A 16,763-nucleotide genomic window follows, 5' to 3' on the forward strand; every position below is an offset into this window, starting at 1 on the left:
GAATTTTCATCTTAAATTCTAATCCTGTCAGTCTCTCTAGACCCCCCTTCCTTTTTAAACGATGTTTTGAACTGTGTTCCCTAACTGTCCCACCTGCATCTCCACCTCAAAAGTCTCAAACCAATTTCACTCTCTGCTCCCTCAAACATGGTTTTTCAGATCTTATTTTCCCAAGACCTGATCAAACTACACGCTGCCCCCACCCCCAAATGAATACCGAGTCCTATGGGTTCTATCTTCATAATCTCTCCTGATTCCAGCACTTTCTCCCTAGATGATTGTCCCGTCCCAGTGGAGGCTTCCAACCTTCCTGTTTCACTTCCACTTGCACTATGCTGGAATCCTTGAAATTCGTCTCACCCCAGCTCAGGTGTAATCTTACCCAGCAAAGACGCTTTGTCATGGAAATCTTAGGATGTCACTTTCCAGTTTGAACTGTTTCAATGGCTTCTCATCTAACTGAGTGTGTGACATGGTGACTCCCTAGCCTGGCTCTGGTCTACTTGCCCACCATTACTTTCTGTCTCTCTATAGCAGTATCTGCCATCGTACTATCCCCCACGCCTCTTAGCCCCGAGAACACTTCCTTCTGCCTCTGAGCTTTAGCACATGCTGTTCCTCGGGCATGGTGGGCTCAGCATGTCTCACCACAAACACCCACATATTCTCGGCCCCCAAAGAGTTCCTCAGCAAGGTTCAGGAGCTCCTCGAGCAGAGTGGCTCCTGTGTGTGTCGTCCCTCTCTGTGCAGGCGACACCACACTGAAGCACAACCAGCCGCCTGTAAGACTGCTGGGCAGTCACTGTTGTAGATGCATCCAGAATCTCAGGCTTGTGACTGACACATGGTAATCCTGGCTGAATAGACCCCTCCCTCTTTCCTCCCTGCCCACCACTTCGGTACACGCCTGTTTTCCTCTTGCCCGCGGTATCAAAACTGTCTTTCTATAACCACGTCTTGTTCTCTTTATTTAATCTGATATATTGGTACCAGTTATATCTTTTTTTTCCACACAAATGCCAACATGACTTTTCCCCACTTAAAGAACTCTGATGTTCTCTTTGCTTGTAAAGAAATCATCCAAACTACTTAGCATGAGTGAGGCTGCTCCCAATGCTGGTGACAGAAATAGGCGTGGCTACTTTTCCTTCGGTGTTGGAGGTGTGCCAGGTGCCGTGCCAATCGTTTATGATCAGCTCCTGTAATGCTAGTGATGATCCTCAGGGGTGGGCGCTATTCTCTGCCCTCTATGGGCAGTGAAACAGCTCCAGAGAGGCCAAGGGACCTGGCCCCACAGACTCACTTAGCAGTCACAGAGCTATCAGAAAAAACTGGAATGGGGATGACCAGCTGCCTGCTTTAACACAGCAGCAATCGAGACTCCAGTCTTTAAAAGCCTGGGCAAAGCGGGGTTACAGAACATTGTCAGTGGATGATCCTGGAAAGGTGACGCCAGGTATCCTAACCCAGTTGGCAGTTAGGAACTCGTGGCTCCCATGGATTTGTTGGGCCAGTAGAGTTGGACGGTAGTCTTAGAATCATTTGCCCCCTGGCATTATATGCACCGGATGAAATTATGATTTTATTTCCCCAAAGATCGCACTGACCAATTAACAGTCTGACCTTTGGGGACATGACATGACATTTCTCATTGTTGATCACTGAGATCATTCTGTTTTGTAGGCCAGATAAAATACTTTTACTCTCTGAAATGCATCGGATAGTGTGCATACAGCTTTCTCAGAAAATGCTTCACTTTTGGTTGGAAATCACAAAATATGAATTTCAAGTGAATGCTTTCCTAATGTCTACTGAACTCAATGCTCTTGTGGTTGAGTGAGCCCATCCAATAACCAATGTGTGGGGGACCAAGGCTCTCCTCGGTCCTCGCTGTAAGCCCCGTCCTCTCCTCCTCACGGGCGCTGTCTGGAGACCTGGCACCTCTTCTCGCAGGCTGGGTTGGAAGCGGATGTCATGAAACGGCTGAGGAGTTGGGGAAGGAGGCAGTTCATGAATGAGACATTCCCCAGGAAACTTACTTTTGTGGTCAGAATCTTTTAGTTCTTGACAGTTGCAAAGTTAAATATCAGTGCCAAAAAGAGTGAACCAGAGTTCTGATGGTGTATTTTTCTCATTCCATTCCAAGGGAAGCTTAAGTTTAGGGTTTAAAGTGATCAGGATGTGTTAATATACCACCTAATAATAAGTAGATCAAGTTAAGTTATTTTATCAGAGACCTGTCAGTCTGAGGCCCTGAAAGGACACTTGGGACATTGGGTGAAAAGGAAGGTGATTTTCAAACTAAACTAGATTATTTATGACTTTTGTTATCATTTGCTTTTATTTATAAAATGAAGGAGAGGGAATGCTCTGCTACCAATAAATCTAAATTTTAATTTAAAATATATTAAAAACACTTTGTGTACTTCAGAAGGGATTTTTTTATTCAAGAAAGAAGTCATATAATTATTATATAAATCAGTCAGTGATGTTAGTCTCACAAAATTAAATCTATGATAGAAAAGAAGTCAGTGATATAATTCATTTTCAGACCACATATCCTATGAAAAGTTATATTTCTAAATAAAATCAGTCTCAAAGAATTCAGGATATATTACCAGTCATCTGAATTATTGACCGAAGAAAGCCCTTTTTCAAAACAGATATATTTTCAACAAATGAGTAATAGGTTTTCTGGTAGAGGAGATAACTGTGCTTTTCCACATATTTATAGCCTTTGTGATGGTCAAAAATAACTAATATAGTTAAGTTGCTCAGGAGATTAAATTCTGGGGGAAAAATCTATAGGAGTTAAAATGAGCCAGGTCATTTTTGCTGAGGAAGTCTGATGCGTTTAGAAGGGTTTCTCTGACATTTAGCTTAGTGTTTTACATGAAAAGCATACTAACCAAAAATAAAAAAAACTGTAACAAAATAAACATTTAAGGATGTGTGGACTGCATTAATTTTCTCATGATGAAGGTTACATGGAATCACATACAGTTTATAATATTACTTTGCGTCCATCCCTTTTCCTTGGTGTGAATTTTAGTTGTCAACATTTGACACAGCAGCCTCCTTGGGCTGATTGATGATCCAGCCGTCCCTCGCTGACTCTTGGCCGTGCCCGTGACAAGATGAGAGGGGTAAAAACAGGACTTAGAGACTCTTGGTCTCTCACGGAGTTCACTTTCACACGGAAAGGTTAGGCATGTAGAAAAACCTCATTAAAATGAGATAAGAGATATGATAATGTAGGAGTGGTGAGAGAGCATCTAAGAAGGAGCAACTAAATTTGTTGTTTATTAAGTCTGTCTTTGGGTAATAATTTAACATCACATGTGATACTTCTGGAAAATTCCCGTTAGAATGTCTTTCAAAGTTTCGTGATTTCCCAAATCCTGCGTTAAAAGTTAATTAATGTAAAGCTCTAGGGATAGTAGCTAACACAGAATAAACACAATATCCTTTGTTATTATGAATGTCTTTTGGATTGAAGAAAATGAATAACTTTTTCCTGCAGTTATGGAAACCTAGTTATCAGGTTTTTATTGTTTTCTTGAGTTTAATCAGAAGCAGATATTTCTCTTGACCATATAAGGTTTTCTAGCTTTTGTGGTTTTTTAACTTAAAAAGATACTGCAGTTTGATACTTTTTTTCTATCCTGAATTCTCTGTTTAATTATATTCTAAAGACTTAACATAAAGATCTTAAATTGTGTAACTCTAGGTTTAAATTTTTCTGTTGTATGCTTTTTTATTAGAAAGGAAGCATTTAACTCCTCAGTGTTCATCACATTACTCGGTGAATGAGACTGTAACCAGAGGCTTTAAGAAAGTTGAATAGAAATTAGTTTTTCTTGGCATCTGAACTATTCACTAAATTGCTAGCTTCTGGAAATAGTCCTGCTTAATAACATTGTTAAAATCTAGTGCCTCTCACCTATATTTTATATCTTCTTAAATAATAGCGTTGTCTAACTTGCATCTGTTTTTCTTCTGTTTTATGGTTTCAAGAAACCATAAAAGCTTGTGAATTATCATTTTATCTCTAAATCCAAGCAGCATCTTCTAATCAGTGTGTTCGTATTAGCACAACACTAGGGAAAGAACTGATTACCGTGAGCCGTTCATTCATTCAACACACACTGACTGAATAGTTAATACATTGACCTGTTGGCTGAGAGCCTACGGTGCTCCAGCGGCTGTGCTAAAGCAAGCCGAGTTTTCCCTGTTACTCCCATCCTGCCCAAGCAGCTCGCAACGTTTCCCGTCCTCTGGCCCCTCGCCGCCCTCGTGACCTTCCTTTCCCTACCCTGGTTCAAGCCGGTGCTGGAGGTATATTAAAGAACACAAGTCTACTCACATTGTTCCAGAACACCTAAGTGGTTAGAAGTTTTTATCTTCACCCCTAGTCATGCTGTGCTGTGTAAGTTTCCATAGCTAGGTATTGGGAGGCAGGGTCTTTGAAAATTCTTTTGTGCCCACAGGATATAATACAGAGCATTTCTAGGCTGCAATTATACACGTGTATCGGAAAGACAAGTGTACTTGTTTAAGAAGGTGCTCAAACTGTTCCCCAGATAACAGCAAAGAGCAGCGAAAGTTGTGACCTAATCTCTTTTCCTTTGTTAACTTGAGCTCAGAGAAGTGAAATCATTGAGTGTGAAGGCATCTTGATAATCTACAAAATAGTTCAGTTTTAAGCAACCAAGTGTTGCTTTCTAAAACTTAATTTGGTTAATACTGCAAAGGGTAGGAAGTTCTTATAATGCACTCAGATCTGATACTAGTGCTGGTCAACCAGGCAGGGGTGGCTGACTTGTCAATGGTGGAGGATGGACGACTCCCCACAGTCAAAAGCTTATCCATGTTTCTTTTTATCAAGGGGACTGCGTCTCTACCTTCTTAGAGGACCACGTGTCTCGGAAGAAGCTAATGGCCATTGACTAGAAGTAGACAGAGGGACTTCAGCATCTTAGAGGAGGACTGAATAACCATTTATGCTGATACATTTTCTCCAATATAGCAAATAATCCCTTAGATTGTGTCATTTGCATATTTATTTTCTGTGCATAGAAAAAACCCCTGCTCTTCTTCATCCTGCTTGTACTCTAGGAATTTTTACAGGTGCTGCATGGCTAGAGGCCCACTTGTGCTCTAGTTTTTTTGGATTCCTTTTAAGGCTGAACCTTAAAACCATAGTAATCTCTAAAGGACGGTGAATTGAGTAGAACAGCAGAAGATTTGGCGCCTGAGAGGTTCGTGCTGCCCCACATTCAGCCATTCCTGAAACATTTACTAGGAAAAGAAACCTCAAAAGAATGGTTTTTATACCGATTGGACTAACTCTCTTACTTAAAGCAGGGGACACGATTCATAGAAGAAAGTATGTTTAATATGCAATTTATACCAACTATGAGAAAACATCTCACAGGAGAGAGAAGCATTGAATATCTAGGTTAAATTTTAAAAAGTCAAGGTTTTTAAAAGTAGGCTATAGTTCAAATAAAAAACCCTCAAATATCACAGAAATTTTCAAATAATGTTCTTTGTTAAAAAATAAATTTCCCATAAATTATAACATGAATATAAAAATTACTTAGGAATTGGAATGAGAATATTGCTAGATTTGGTTTGTTTTGTTTTGAGGTAAGAAAATGTTTGTTGAAGACTCCTGGTTAAATTCAGGAAAAGTGAAAACTTTCTGGATTTTTTTGCTCCAATAATGGTATTTAAAGGTGCATAATCAATGCTGGATCTAAGCATACCTGACCTGAGTGGGGAAGAGGGACTGACTCACTGTCTTTTTTGGCTAAAGTCAGTCCACTTCTGTTCTGCAGACTAGGGGACAGCAAAGTGTCACACAGTTTCATGTAGCTGTGCTATGCTGCCAGAGCTCAAGATACAAACCTGTCTTTGCTGAATCTCTGTCATTTATTCAAGTAAGATCGTCTCGACTGAAGTTAAGCTAGAATGAGATTCTTATCTGTCAATATTTGGAACTCAGCAGTTCTACCAGTGTTTCGTTATAGCTACCGGTACACCACTTTTTCAGAATTGATGTAGTAAAAAGAGTTTGAAAATCTCCATATAATTTTTTGCAGTGATTTTAGAATTTAATGGACATATCCATAATTGCATTACTAGTTTGGGAAACATTTAGAAAATTATCTAAAACAATCATTAATACTTTGTTATAAAATACAGTAAGAGCACATATTTAACTTGAATATCAAATATGTTATACTACATAACTTAGGCCTTCAAAATATATAACTTACTTAAAGTATAAGATATTTAAAATGATGCAGAAATACTATAAAATCATATTTGCTGGAATCTAATAACTGTGTACAATTTAAAATGGTTAAAAATGATTAGTCTTTAAGATGAACAGAACCAATTTCAACTTTAGTTATTTTTTATTTAGCATGCTATATATTAAAATCAGCTGGAAAAATAGCCAAAATAACAGTTAAAGGAAGTATGATAACTAAGAGATGCTGTTTATCTTATTTTTATTCTACACATCAATGCTAGAATATGTGAAAATATGTATAAATATGAATGTAAGTGATTTGCTAAATATTTGTTTTTTAATTCCAAACACTTGGCTATCTTAAACTTCTTAATCTGATCCATTCTTATTTTTGATTACAGCATTGTGGCAATTTTTCTATAGAAAGCTATAGAAATTTAAGCTTACTAAAACAGTAAGAGTTCTCCATCGAGTAGAGAAAAACGTGGGAAGTCTCTGTAGCTACAAGTATGTCTGTAGAGAGTTACTAACAGCAACTCAAGGTGTAGTGAAGTACAATGTAACGAGTGATTACCAGTAACCTCTCAGGGTTATTTAGGAAAATTAAAAGAACTTCTGCGATTATAGACTTTATTTCAATTACTTGGTCTCTTTCCAGTTCACAAGTTCTACTTTATTCTGGCCTCACTATGAAAAACAATTCCATAAGTATCTCTGTTATAATCAGCTATTAATTATCATCAATTCAACATTAATTTTGAATGGTCTGATTTTACAGGTTTCTAATAGGGATAACTTACTATACTTATTTTCCCCGGCAAATTTCATGATAACTGTAAATAAAAAAAGCAGAATCTTATAGATAAGAAAGGTCTCAAGCTGTTTTGCTTAAAATTTACATGTTGCAAAATTTTCCCTCAGAAAATTCTGATATAGGACATTTATAGCTTTTTTCAAATTGTGACCCTAAAGTCATAGTTTCATATCAGGCAAATGTAAGCCTCGCTGCTGTTTATAGATGTCTTGAGTTTTCTCTGATAAAAGGCAGTGTAATATATAATAGAATTTCTATTTCGAGATGAAGCCTGTAGTTACAGTAACTGGTGAGACAGCAGTGAAGTCCGAGGTTACCAGTACATGCCTGAATGCCAAGTTCTGGGCACTGGACAAGGTACTCACACAGAGCAGGAAAACCCTGGGAGCCTGTGAGCAGAGACAGACGCAGTGCGGTGCAGTGGATGGACAACAGACAGAGGATGAAGACGAGCCCAAGCAGAAGGGGAGGAAGTGTCTGGGGAGACAGCCTCGCTGGATTACGAAGCACGCGGGAGCTTTAGAGAAAAAATCGACAGGATGGCTTTGAGCACCTTTGGTACGGTGCGTTTGGGAAATTACAGAGTATTTGACATCGCCAGCAGGTGAGTTGGAAAGGGGCAGAACATAAGGGTAGATAAATAGACAAAAGCCGCGATGCAAAGTCTTGAACTTTCGGGATTCTATCTCTGCATCTGGTTCTAAAAGTTGGCAAATTAATAACTACGTTGACGTATTATGCACAAGTGGACTTAAAATGCTAATCTTTCATAACATATCACCTTAAGAGGTTATTAATGTAGAAAAATAGCCCAGGTATAAAGTTTGTGTGTCAGCGGCAGGCAGGTGTGCCTTCGTACTTCCTCACCTCGTTCTTCCAAAACTCTCACAAGAGCTAATACAGAGTCGTTTTTCTGGCTGCAGGCCTTCACACTGTGTTAATTCTGAGAATACTTTTTGCAGCGTAAAGCTCCGAAGGGAATTCAATTGGGATTTCATTCCCCTATCACAACCATTTTGGGGGCTGATATTTTTATTTAAAGAATTTGACTTAAAACTAAGTCTGTGTATGTAGCTTTTTTTTTTTGAAAGTTAAACCTAAGGGCAGTACAATGCCATCACTTCACCACCTCATCTCATGCACTGTGTCACACGCCCAAAAAGGCATATTCCTATTTGTTCTCCTTGATAAACGTTTGGCCATAATTCCCTAGACTAAGATTGACTCATTTGTGTCTTTCTATATGACGACTCTTGGTGACATTTAGAACAGAAGCCTTGAAAAATTTTCTCCCTGTGCTTTATAATTCTCTTAGGGCATACTGACATATCCGTGAACCAGGTGATGTGAACCAGGTGCGCACATGTAGCAATGAAAATTATATTATTATACTTAAAATTAAAAGGTGCCTCCCATGTCACTCATATCTTGGGGAAAAATAGTAAATAAAAAATGTTTCTTAGAAGTAAATCTAAGATTTACTATTTGTTATTTTTATAGTTCATGGTAGATTCAATCTTTAGTAGGATTTTTATTCAAAATTTTCAACAAAATGTTTTTCCTTAAACATTTTCAATAGCAAAAAAAATAATCTGGTGTTCCTAGCAGACCAAAACTAGACTTGATTAGGGTAAATGCGAAATGCTACTGAAACAGAATTTCATCATTATTTGCTCATTTCCTTACCCAGGGTTTCGATTTGACCGACCAATTTCAATTCCCAGTAACAGCTTTGTTCTTAAGAGACCATATATCAAAGAAATACTCACTAAGGGGTAATTCCTACTGCAGTTCAAAGTCTGCACTATCATCACGTAGCAATTGACAGCAAATATCACCACAAACATTAAGAGTCCTACATTTGGAGGAGGTACGTGCTGTTTTTGATTTCACTCTCTATCTCGGAAACCTATCTGCTTGTGAGAAAAACTGAGCAATAAAAGAAGTTTTACCACCACGCTGTAGCTGTGCTTGAATTCAATGTGCAGATTTCACTTCCTTTCTTTCCCGGGATTCCCAGCCCGGGGCGCACAATGGGGGTGTTGTGCTCTGGGCTAGCGTGGCGTGCCTGATACTTGGAAAGGATGGTGAGCTGCCTCCAGTACCTACACTGTTTGCTTTACCGCTGCCCCCAACCAAATTACACAGCACACCGAGGCTCCCAGTTCAGAAGAAGAAAGTGCAAAATCCACCGGCTTTTATGCTCTACATAAGGAATGGAATTTCTTAAGTTAAAAGTATACATAGGTGTGTTGAGAGTTAACTACATCAATGCTGAGACTTAAAAATAAATGCTCCACGATTTTCAAGCCTTTGATTTTCCATGTAATTCTTTTAATATTTGACGAAGTGTAGTTTATAAAAGAATCCATTGTTTGTGGGAGAAAAAGGTTATTGGTTATGAAGACTATCCAGAATGACAAGCCATTATGGTTTGTTAAAATAGTAAATGTTTATTGAAAACCCCAAGGCATATTAGTGATGTTTTTTGTTTATTTGTTTTATCATAGGATTTCTAGAACCTAAACTCCCTGAAACAAGTCTGTGCCTCGGACACTATTTTGTGGAAGTCTGTGTGTGTGTGTGTGTGTGTGTACTTGGTGAATCGGATAACACAAGGTGTATAAATGTTTGAGGTTAAGTTTTGCCCCGAGTTATCGGTTCTGCTGTGCTTTAAGAAAGGCAGAAAAGCTTACCTCTGTCAGTCCAGGGGCACCCAGGGACCTCCTTCTCGGCCGCGGCCTCAGCGTGCGGGCAGATGCTCTCCCAGCCAACAATCTGTTAACAGGAAGCAGGTAAACCTGAGAGCGTCCGCCTGGGTTCCAGTCCAGTGCCCATCGGAGTGCACACACACACACACACACCTGCTTCTCCAGCCCTGCCGCTCACAGGCAGCAGCCGTGCACACACCCGTGTGTGTGTGTTCGCAGACGCTGACACCCTCCTCGCGGGTCACTAGTTCTCAGCCTAAGCAGCTCGAGAGCTGCTGAGATAATGTTGCAGCGAAGGCTTGCCTTCCCAAGACAAAACCCTTTTCTGCTGTCTGATAGCAGATATGCAGCATTATCTCGCTGCATTCCAGTTTCTCAAATCAGCTCGTGGGGACCGCAGTCCTCAGCCTGCCAGGCGAGCTTGGCTCTAACCATGGTATACTAACATGCCCATCGCTCCTCTCTTCTCTGAATAGAGATTTTTAAAAAATGCCTCTTCCAGGGCAACTAATGCCCAGCAGAATATGCCATACTGTTTTCCATAAGTAAAATGGCTGGTCCTCTCGGCCCTGCTGCAGACAGCCCATTGGGTTCCACCGGCTTTGCGTAGTCATAGCAACAGCCAACAGACAGCCTAGACAGCAGGCATGGCTGGTCATGTGCAGCTCAGGGACACAGCTTGTTCATTTCTTTTCATCAAACTCATCATTTTTTTTAGGAGGGGAGCTTCTGTTATCTTTCTAAATATTTCACCGACAGTACAAGTGCTCTCTGAGTTTTCCGCGTTGAAGAGGAACCTACATTGTAGCAGCCAAGGCTACATGTGAAACTGAGAGGGAAGCCCTTCTCAGCAGATAGATGTGGCGCCTCCAGGCTAATAAAATGCAAATCGCTGTAGAGACACTAATGGGAACCATTGTCAAAACAGGTACAGCCTTCAGGTCCTAGGATAAGCCTCTAGGAGAGTGACAAATACAGGCAGTTTTACTTTACGTTTTTGAAATGATAACCTTGCAGCCACTTACTGGAACAAACCACTGACTCCTTAACGTGGCCAATATAACAATCAAAGCAGACCGACTATGTTAATGGATGTTACCTATGGATTCCATTTCCCTAATTATTTTAATGCACTTTGCATTGCATGATGAAAAGTAGAATTTTAAAAATGCCTAGTGTTTCCTATTGCACAAAAATGATTCTTTACCTCTGTTATAATTTTTTGTTATTTAAAAATACTTTTAAAATTCCAAGCCGAATTAAAAATCCTTTACTTTAAACATTACCCCCAAGGCAGGAATAGTTTTCCTGCTCAGTAAGATGGATCACATCCCACCCTTCCTTAAAATTCCACCAGTTCAGGGACTTTCCCATGATTAACATCATTAGCCATTTCAACTTTCCCCAGTTTTTTTCTTTAACACCGTACATCGCTAGTCATATTCGCTTTGATATATTTCCAAGACGCCGTCTGGTTTATTTTTGTTTCTAGCAACCTGTTTGAAATCATTGTGTTAACACTTTGAACTTGTCCACATAGATGCTTCATTTCCCAGTGGTCACTGATTGAGCATTTCTGATAAGTTTTGCATTTCCCTCCCTGTGGTAGCATAGCACTCCTGCCCTTGGCGGTAATTTCCCACCTTCAGTGTGCGGAAGAATCCTGGGGGCTCAGGTCTGGGCATTTCGCTTTCCTTCCCTCTCCGGTCGGAATCCCGTTTCCTAGGTTCAAGCTGGGTCAGGGTTAACATATCTACTGAAGGGAATGCCTGCGCCTTTCCTCTTGGGACCTTCCTCTCCACTTCATTCCGTTTCAAGACTGCTTGCCGGTTCTCATTTAAGTCATCTTCCCTTGAGTTCTTCTGAGTTTGCTACATTTGAGCTTGCCCCTGCCTTCAGCCTTCTATTCTATTCTTTTTCTCATAATTAATTAACTTATTTTTATTGTATTTTTCATTATCATTTATCCCCCCTTACGTCCTCTTCCACCCCCACCCACGCCCTCCCCTCCTCCCCGCAATCACCACACTGTTGTCCATGTCCATGAGTCCTTTTCCTTTTATGCTCAATCCCTCCACCTTGTAACCCCGCTGCTCTCTAACTAGGGGTCTGTCTCTATTTTGTTTGTTAGCTCAGTTTGTTCATTATGTTCTACCTATGAGTGAAATCATATAAAGTAGGAGCCAGGCTGGGGTGGAGGTAAAAGTGCTGGGTGGATGGGGTCTGGCCGGGAAGCTTTCAGCCAGAAGGAACATCTGCAAGGTGAGGGGGCAAGAATGAGGATGTAACTCAGCATTGCTGAGACATGGGAAGCAAGGCATAGAATATATGTGTCTTTCAACTCTGTGCTCAAATCCACCGCCTCACCGAGGGCACCCCTGGTGGGCGGAGGGGGCAGGGGCCTCCTCCGTGCTTCCACTGCACTGGGGTCTGCCTCTCCTGTGACAGCACTACTCACGCCCTGTAGACTTATCAGCAGCTTTCCTTTCAAGTCTGACTCCATGCTGCTCTGTTAACTCCCCGAAGGCCAACCTGGTCCATGTCTCATTTGTCGTGCTTGCCTGGAATAGTCTGACTTCTCAGTCCATTCTGAATGAGGACCCAAACCCCATCTGAACAGGTGCCAAGTAACTGGATAGTGTGAAGTCTGTGTTTTAAGTTACTTTTTCAATATCATGCATTTTTTGATTTTATAACTTCAAAGACTTTAAGTCATTTTGATTAAAGTTTGGCAGGTTAAAAAAGTTATCGAGACATATCATTAGTTCATTTTTTTGTTTGCTGGTGGCTTTCTGTCTCCTTTGTGTCTGAGAATGTCCTTATTCTACCCTCATACTTGATTGTTTGGCTGGGTATAAGAATCTTTGAAGTCATTTCTCTTTGGGATTTTTGAGGGCTGCCTTCTTTTATCTACATCCCTAACTTCCATTCTCCCCCACCCCCCCAAAATATGGAACTAGAAAACACCAAAGCTGCCCAGGACTAGGAAGTGGGAAGCTGGCGGGGAATGAGATGAAGTGCTCTGCTCCCACAATGTCCCTTGTGCCGCCTCTCTTGATGGTTACATTTCATGTGGTGAGGGGCTCTGCTGTATCTGTGCTCTGGGGCTTCCTCACCTACCCCAGTCCCTCTCCTTGTCATCCGCTGCCATGGCCCATTTGCCGTGGGCCGCTGGCTCTGCCTACCTCATGTCTCTGGCTTTCATTCTCCCTCCCGTTGCTTCTTGGCCTTTTGGCTAAGATCAAGTGTATTCTCCCTCCTAACTTGTTAATTTAAAAAAATTGCTATATACATATTCCCAAGAAACAAATACGGTTTTCCAGTTCATTTTCTGGGTTAGATGAGATACCTTGTAAGGTGCCAGCAGCATTGTCCCTGGACTGCCCTATGCCAGGTCCCCATCCCTGGTCCAGTCAGCAGAGCTAGGGATTCTTGGCATCATATTGTTTTCCGTGGTCTTTTTTCTTTTTTTGCCAATATAATAGGTGCAAAGTAATAGCTTGGTATTGTCTAAATTTGCATTTCTCTGATTACTGAAGAAATTGAACACTTCTTCATGTGCAACGGTGTCTTGGGTTATCGCTTCTATAAATTTCCTGTTCATAGCTTTTTGCCTGTTTCCTCTACTGAGATTCTTGTCTTAGTGTGGAATTTAAACAAAATGGTGATGAAACGTTTTTCAAAATTGTTATGAAAATCATAATTAAATTTGCTACATGATTAAAAGTTAATAAAAGATCCATTGACATATAAAGAGAAAACAATAATTCACACTGCTAATTGTTTTTGATTTTTATTATGCAGAATATGGGTGAATATCCCCATTCAGAACATATACTAACACCATCATGTGAAGTAAGATTTTCTAAAACAAAACCTAAGGTCACACGTATCACATCACCAAAAAATACTGTTAGCAAAAGTGACTTGCCAGACAAATACTACTTTCATGTTTAAGGTAGTAAATAGCATGAAAGAAATAGGAAGACTGAGGAGCTAATGCTGATGAAAGGACACCTCAAAGGACACGCAATGTGTGATCTTGGGTTGGATGCTGGTGCAGGAAGAAGATGCTGGAAAGTACATGAACGAGCTAATTGGTGAATTGGAATAAGGACTCCGTGTAGATAATTGTATTGTCTGCATTTAACATTTCCACAATTTGATAATTATATTGTGGTGTTAAAAGTGTACGTCCTTGTTTTTAGGAAACATGTTGAGAGTGTCAGTGGCTCAGCAGAAAGAATGATGCATAATAATACATTTGTATTGTGTATGTCTGTGTGTGTATATGGTATAATTTAGCTTTTATTAAACAGACCTATCTACGTCTTCCTATCTGTCCACTGAAGGCTAACACGGATATGGGCAGTTACTGACATCTGTGAATCTTCAGTGAAAGATATTTCCGTTTATTTTACTGTTCTTTCCACTTTTCTGTAGATCTGAATATTTTTGTTTTCAAGATGAAAAGTTTTTTAAAAAATGAAGATGAAAATAAAATACACTGTTAGAACAAAAACAGGTTTATGATAAGATTACTTGATGAGAGACTCACTGTTTATCAAAGTTAAAATGAAAGCTGATAAGTTATGAATGAATGAAGGTGGTGATTATTGTTACTATTTCTAATGTTATTAAGAGACTTCTTTGGTAGAGAGTACTAGAAACGTTTTGCACGTTCCTGGAAGAAGTGAGTTACTTGTGTGCCTTTACTGCTTCCCTGTGCCCTGATATGCAGCCATTGTCCCTGGGGCCCCACGCTGAACTCCTTCTCAATCTGGTTCCTCCACGGCTGTAAAAATTCAACAAGATCCTTGTTGACTGAAGCTTGTTCTCCTGCAGTCACACCTTTCCCCACAGCCTCCATAGCCGAGTGACAAGCTACAAAGGCATCCGGCCCCTGGCATAACAAAGAAGCTCTTTGTACAACTTAGAGGATAGAATTTGAGCATGGTGTGCTTAGTGAGGTAGCACAGACTGTTAGAAAGATTAGACTGAATTCTCTAATACCTAATAACAAATAGAAAACACCAAAGGCTGTTCTTAAATCTATAACAATTAGTCACGTTAGCAGTGACAAGAACAGTGTGCTGTTAAATGGGACCAGGGTGGGAAGAGGGACAGCTGCCTTGGACAGGATTAGAAAGAGGACTGGAGCGTCTCAGTAAAGCAAATTAGATTTTATTTCTAAGATTCTGTCCTCTCAGAAATATACACCAGGATACAGACTGACCCACAGGCCATTAATCAAATGCCTTCATATCCTCTGAGGAAGTCTGACCTTGATAAGTATCCAGAATGACCTTGAGAAATCAGAGGTACCTGAAACCAAAACAAACCCAGCAGAGTGAAGTTTTTCTGGAAATCCAGTGATTGAATGAATTAAAAAAGAGAAAATGATGACAGAAGAACAAAACCTTACCAGAGGTCAAATGGTAGGAACATAAATATCAGCAACATACACTTATATTTTTAAAAACTGAATATAAAGTGAACTCTGTTAACAACAAAATACCGTATGTGCACTACAGAAGAAAAGCCCACCGGTAGTTACCAGAACCCAGTAGAAGTTGGGCATTCCTTCTAGATGAGGGAAATAGGAGGAATGTGGAGGTGGTGCAGGAAGAAGAGTTGGCCAGGCCTAACCCAAGATCTGGTCTTGACTGGCTAACAGTAACAACATTATTTTAAATATTTCAGGTTTATCAGGCTCTGGGCTTGCAAATGCCTACAATTGCAGCAGCTGACAAGAACAACTTTATCTGAAAATGCGCATTAATATGTGTCAGTACCAGGTGGGGCAAAACTGTCGTGGTAGCCAAGAAAAACAACAAAAAACTAACCTGTGAGCAACCAGCCCCCGCACCCCGCCAGCCCTGGTAACCCCAAACTCAAACCATCTTGCTTGTCCCCTGTTTCGGGAAAGTACACGTGGCTTGTATTAAGTTCACACAGTGTGAGAGATTCCACGAGCAATGTGGAAGAAGTTGCACTTGCTTGCAAGGAACTGAATTGTTTATACCACATAACGACAAGCTTAAAAAGTGACCTGGCAAGAGGAAGGAGGAGGGTTGTTTTCACTCTCCTAGGAGGGGCCGCGCTTTGTTTTCAGGGCTCTGACCAAATTAACAGAATGTGTCTCAAGTGACCTTTCCCACTGACCATTGTTTCCTATGGAAAGCGGGAGTCCAGGTGCGCGCAGGCGCCCTGACACAAGCTCCCGGCTGTACAGAGAGACCTCGGGCTCTGCCCTCACCCGGTTGTTGAATTAGTAACGGAACACGGCAGTCTTGGCAAACAACGCCTGGCAAGGAGCATTTTCAAACAAGTGCTGCTGGTTTCGCCCAAGCCACTGAAACGAATTATGGAGCACAAGGTGAAACTTGGCAGCCTCTGTAGATGCTGGAGAGGCAAAAGCCAAAGTCCTCGGCAGCCTAATGTGCAAAGCTCAGAGACAGAAAGATTAGAGGAGTTAGCCTTTCCCTGTTAGAATAAACAAATAATGTAATAAGGTCTAGATAATACAGCATTTGGTACAAGATTTAGAGTCCAATGGCCTGATACCAAGTGAGAACAATGGCTGAAAAACCAAAAATAAAAATGCACTGGACATAGTAGCTGCCCAGTTAAAGGCCTCCCCATGAAAGCATGCACAGCTAAGGAAAACAAATTACGTGCCCAGTGGAATCCTGGATGGGAGCTCCATTCTATCATGTCAGGACGATATCCAGAATAGTAGTTATTTCACCAAGTCTATCAAAGCCAGAATTCATTTCCTATGCTTTCAAAAGTAATCCTAATTTTTCCTAGCTGCTGGCTAGTTACCTTGAACTGATAACCAGGGAGAATGTACTTTTGGATATTTTCTACGTCAAAGGAAGGATGATTAGCTTCGTAAACAGTGCTTGTGGGTTTAAATTAGCAGGAAAAAAATCATTTCACAGCCAACTTTACTATAGGAGCGAGGATGGAT

The 16,763-nt window shown here is 40.6% G+C and overlaps 2 protein-coding genes across 10 annotated transcripts in view; one reads left to right on the top strand and one right to left on the bottom strand.

The window, feature by feature from the left end:
- SORBS2 (sorbin and SH3 domain containing 2) overlaps positions 1 to 10,439 on the bottom strand; it is a 180,588-nt gene extending 170,149 nt beyond the window's left edge. Inside the window, exon 1 of one of the 7 annotated variants that reach the window (XM_071220200.1) lies at positions 9,773 to 10,439. The gene's annotated coding sequence lies outside the window, so the exon portion shown is untranslated. The remainder of the gene's footprint in view (positions 1 to 9,772) is intronic. The other 6 variants (XM_053916619.2, XM_045197171.3, XM_053916620.2 and 3 more) reach the window with 6 other exon arrangements.
- TLR3 (toll like receptor 3) overlaps positions 1 to 16,763 on the top strand; it is a 402,871-nt gene that overhangs the window by 241,887 nt on the left and 144,221 nt on the right. The window lies entirely within an intron of this gene.

This window comes from Desmodus rotundus, chromosome 13, assembly GCF_022682495.2.
Source record: "Desmodus rotundus isolate HL8 chromosome 13, HLdesRot8A.1, whole genome shotgun sequence".
NCBI classification, from domain to species: Eukaryota; Metazoa; Chordata; class Mammalia; order Chiroptera; family Phyllostomidae; genus Desmodus; species Desmodus rotundus.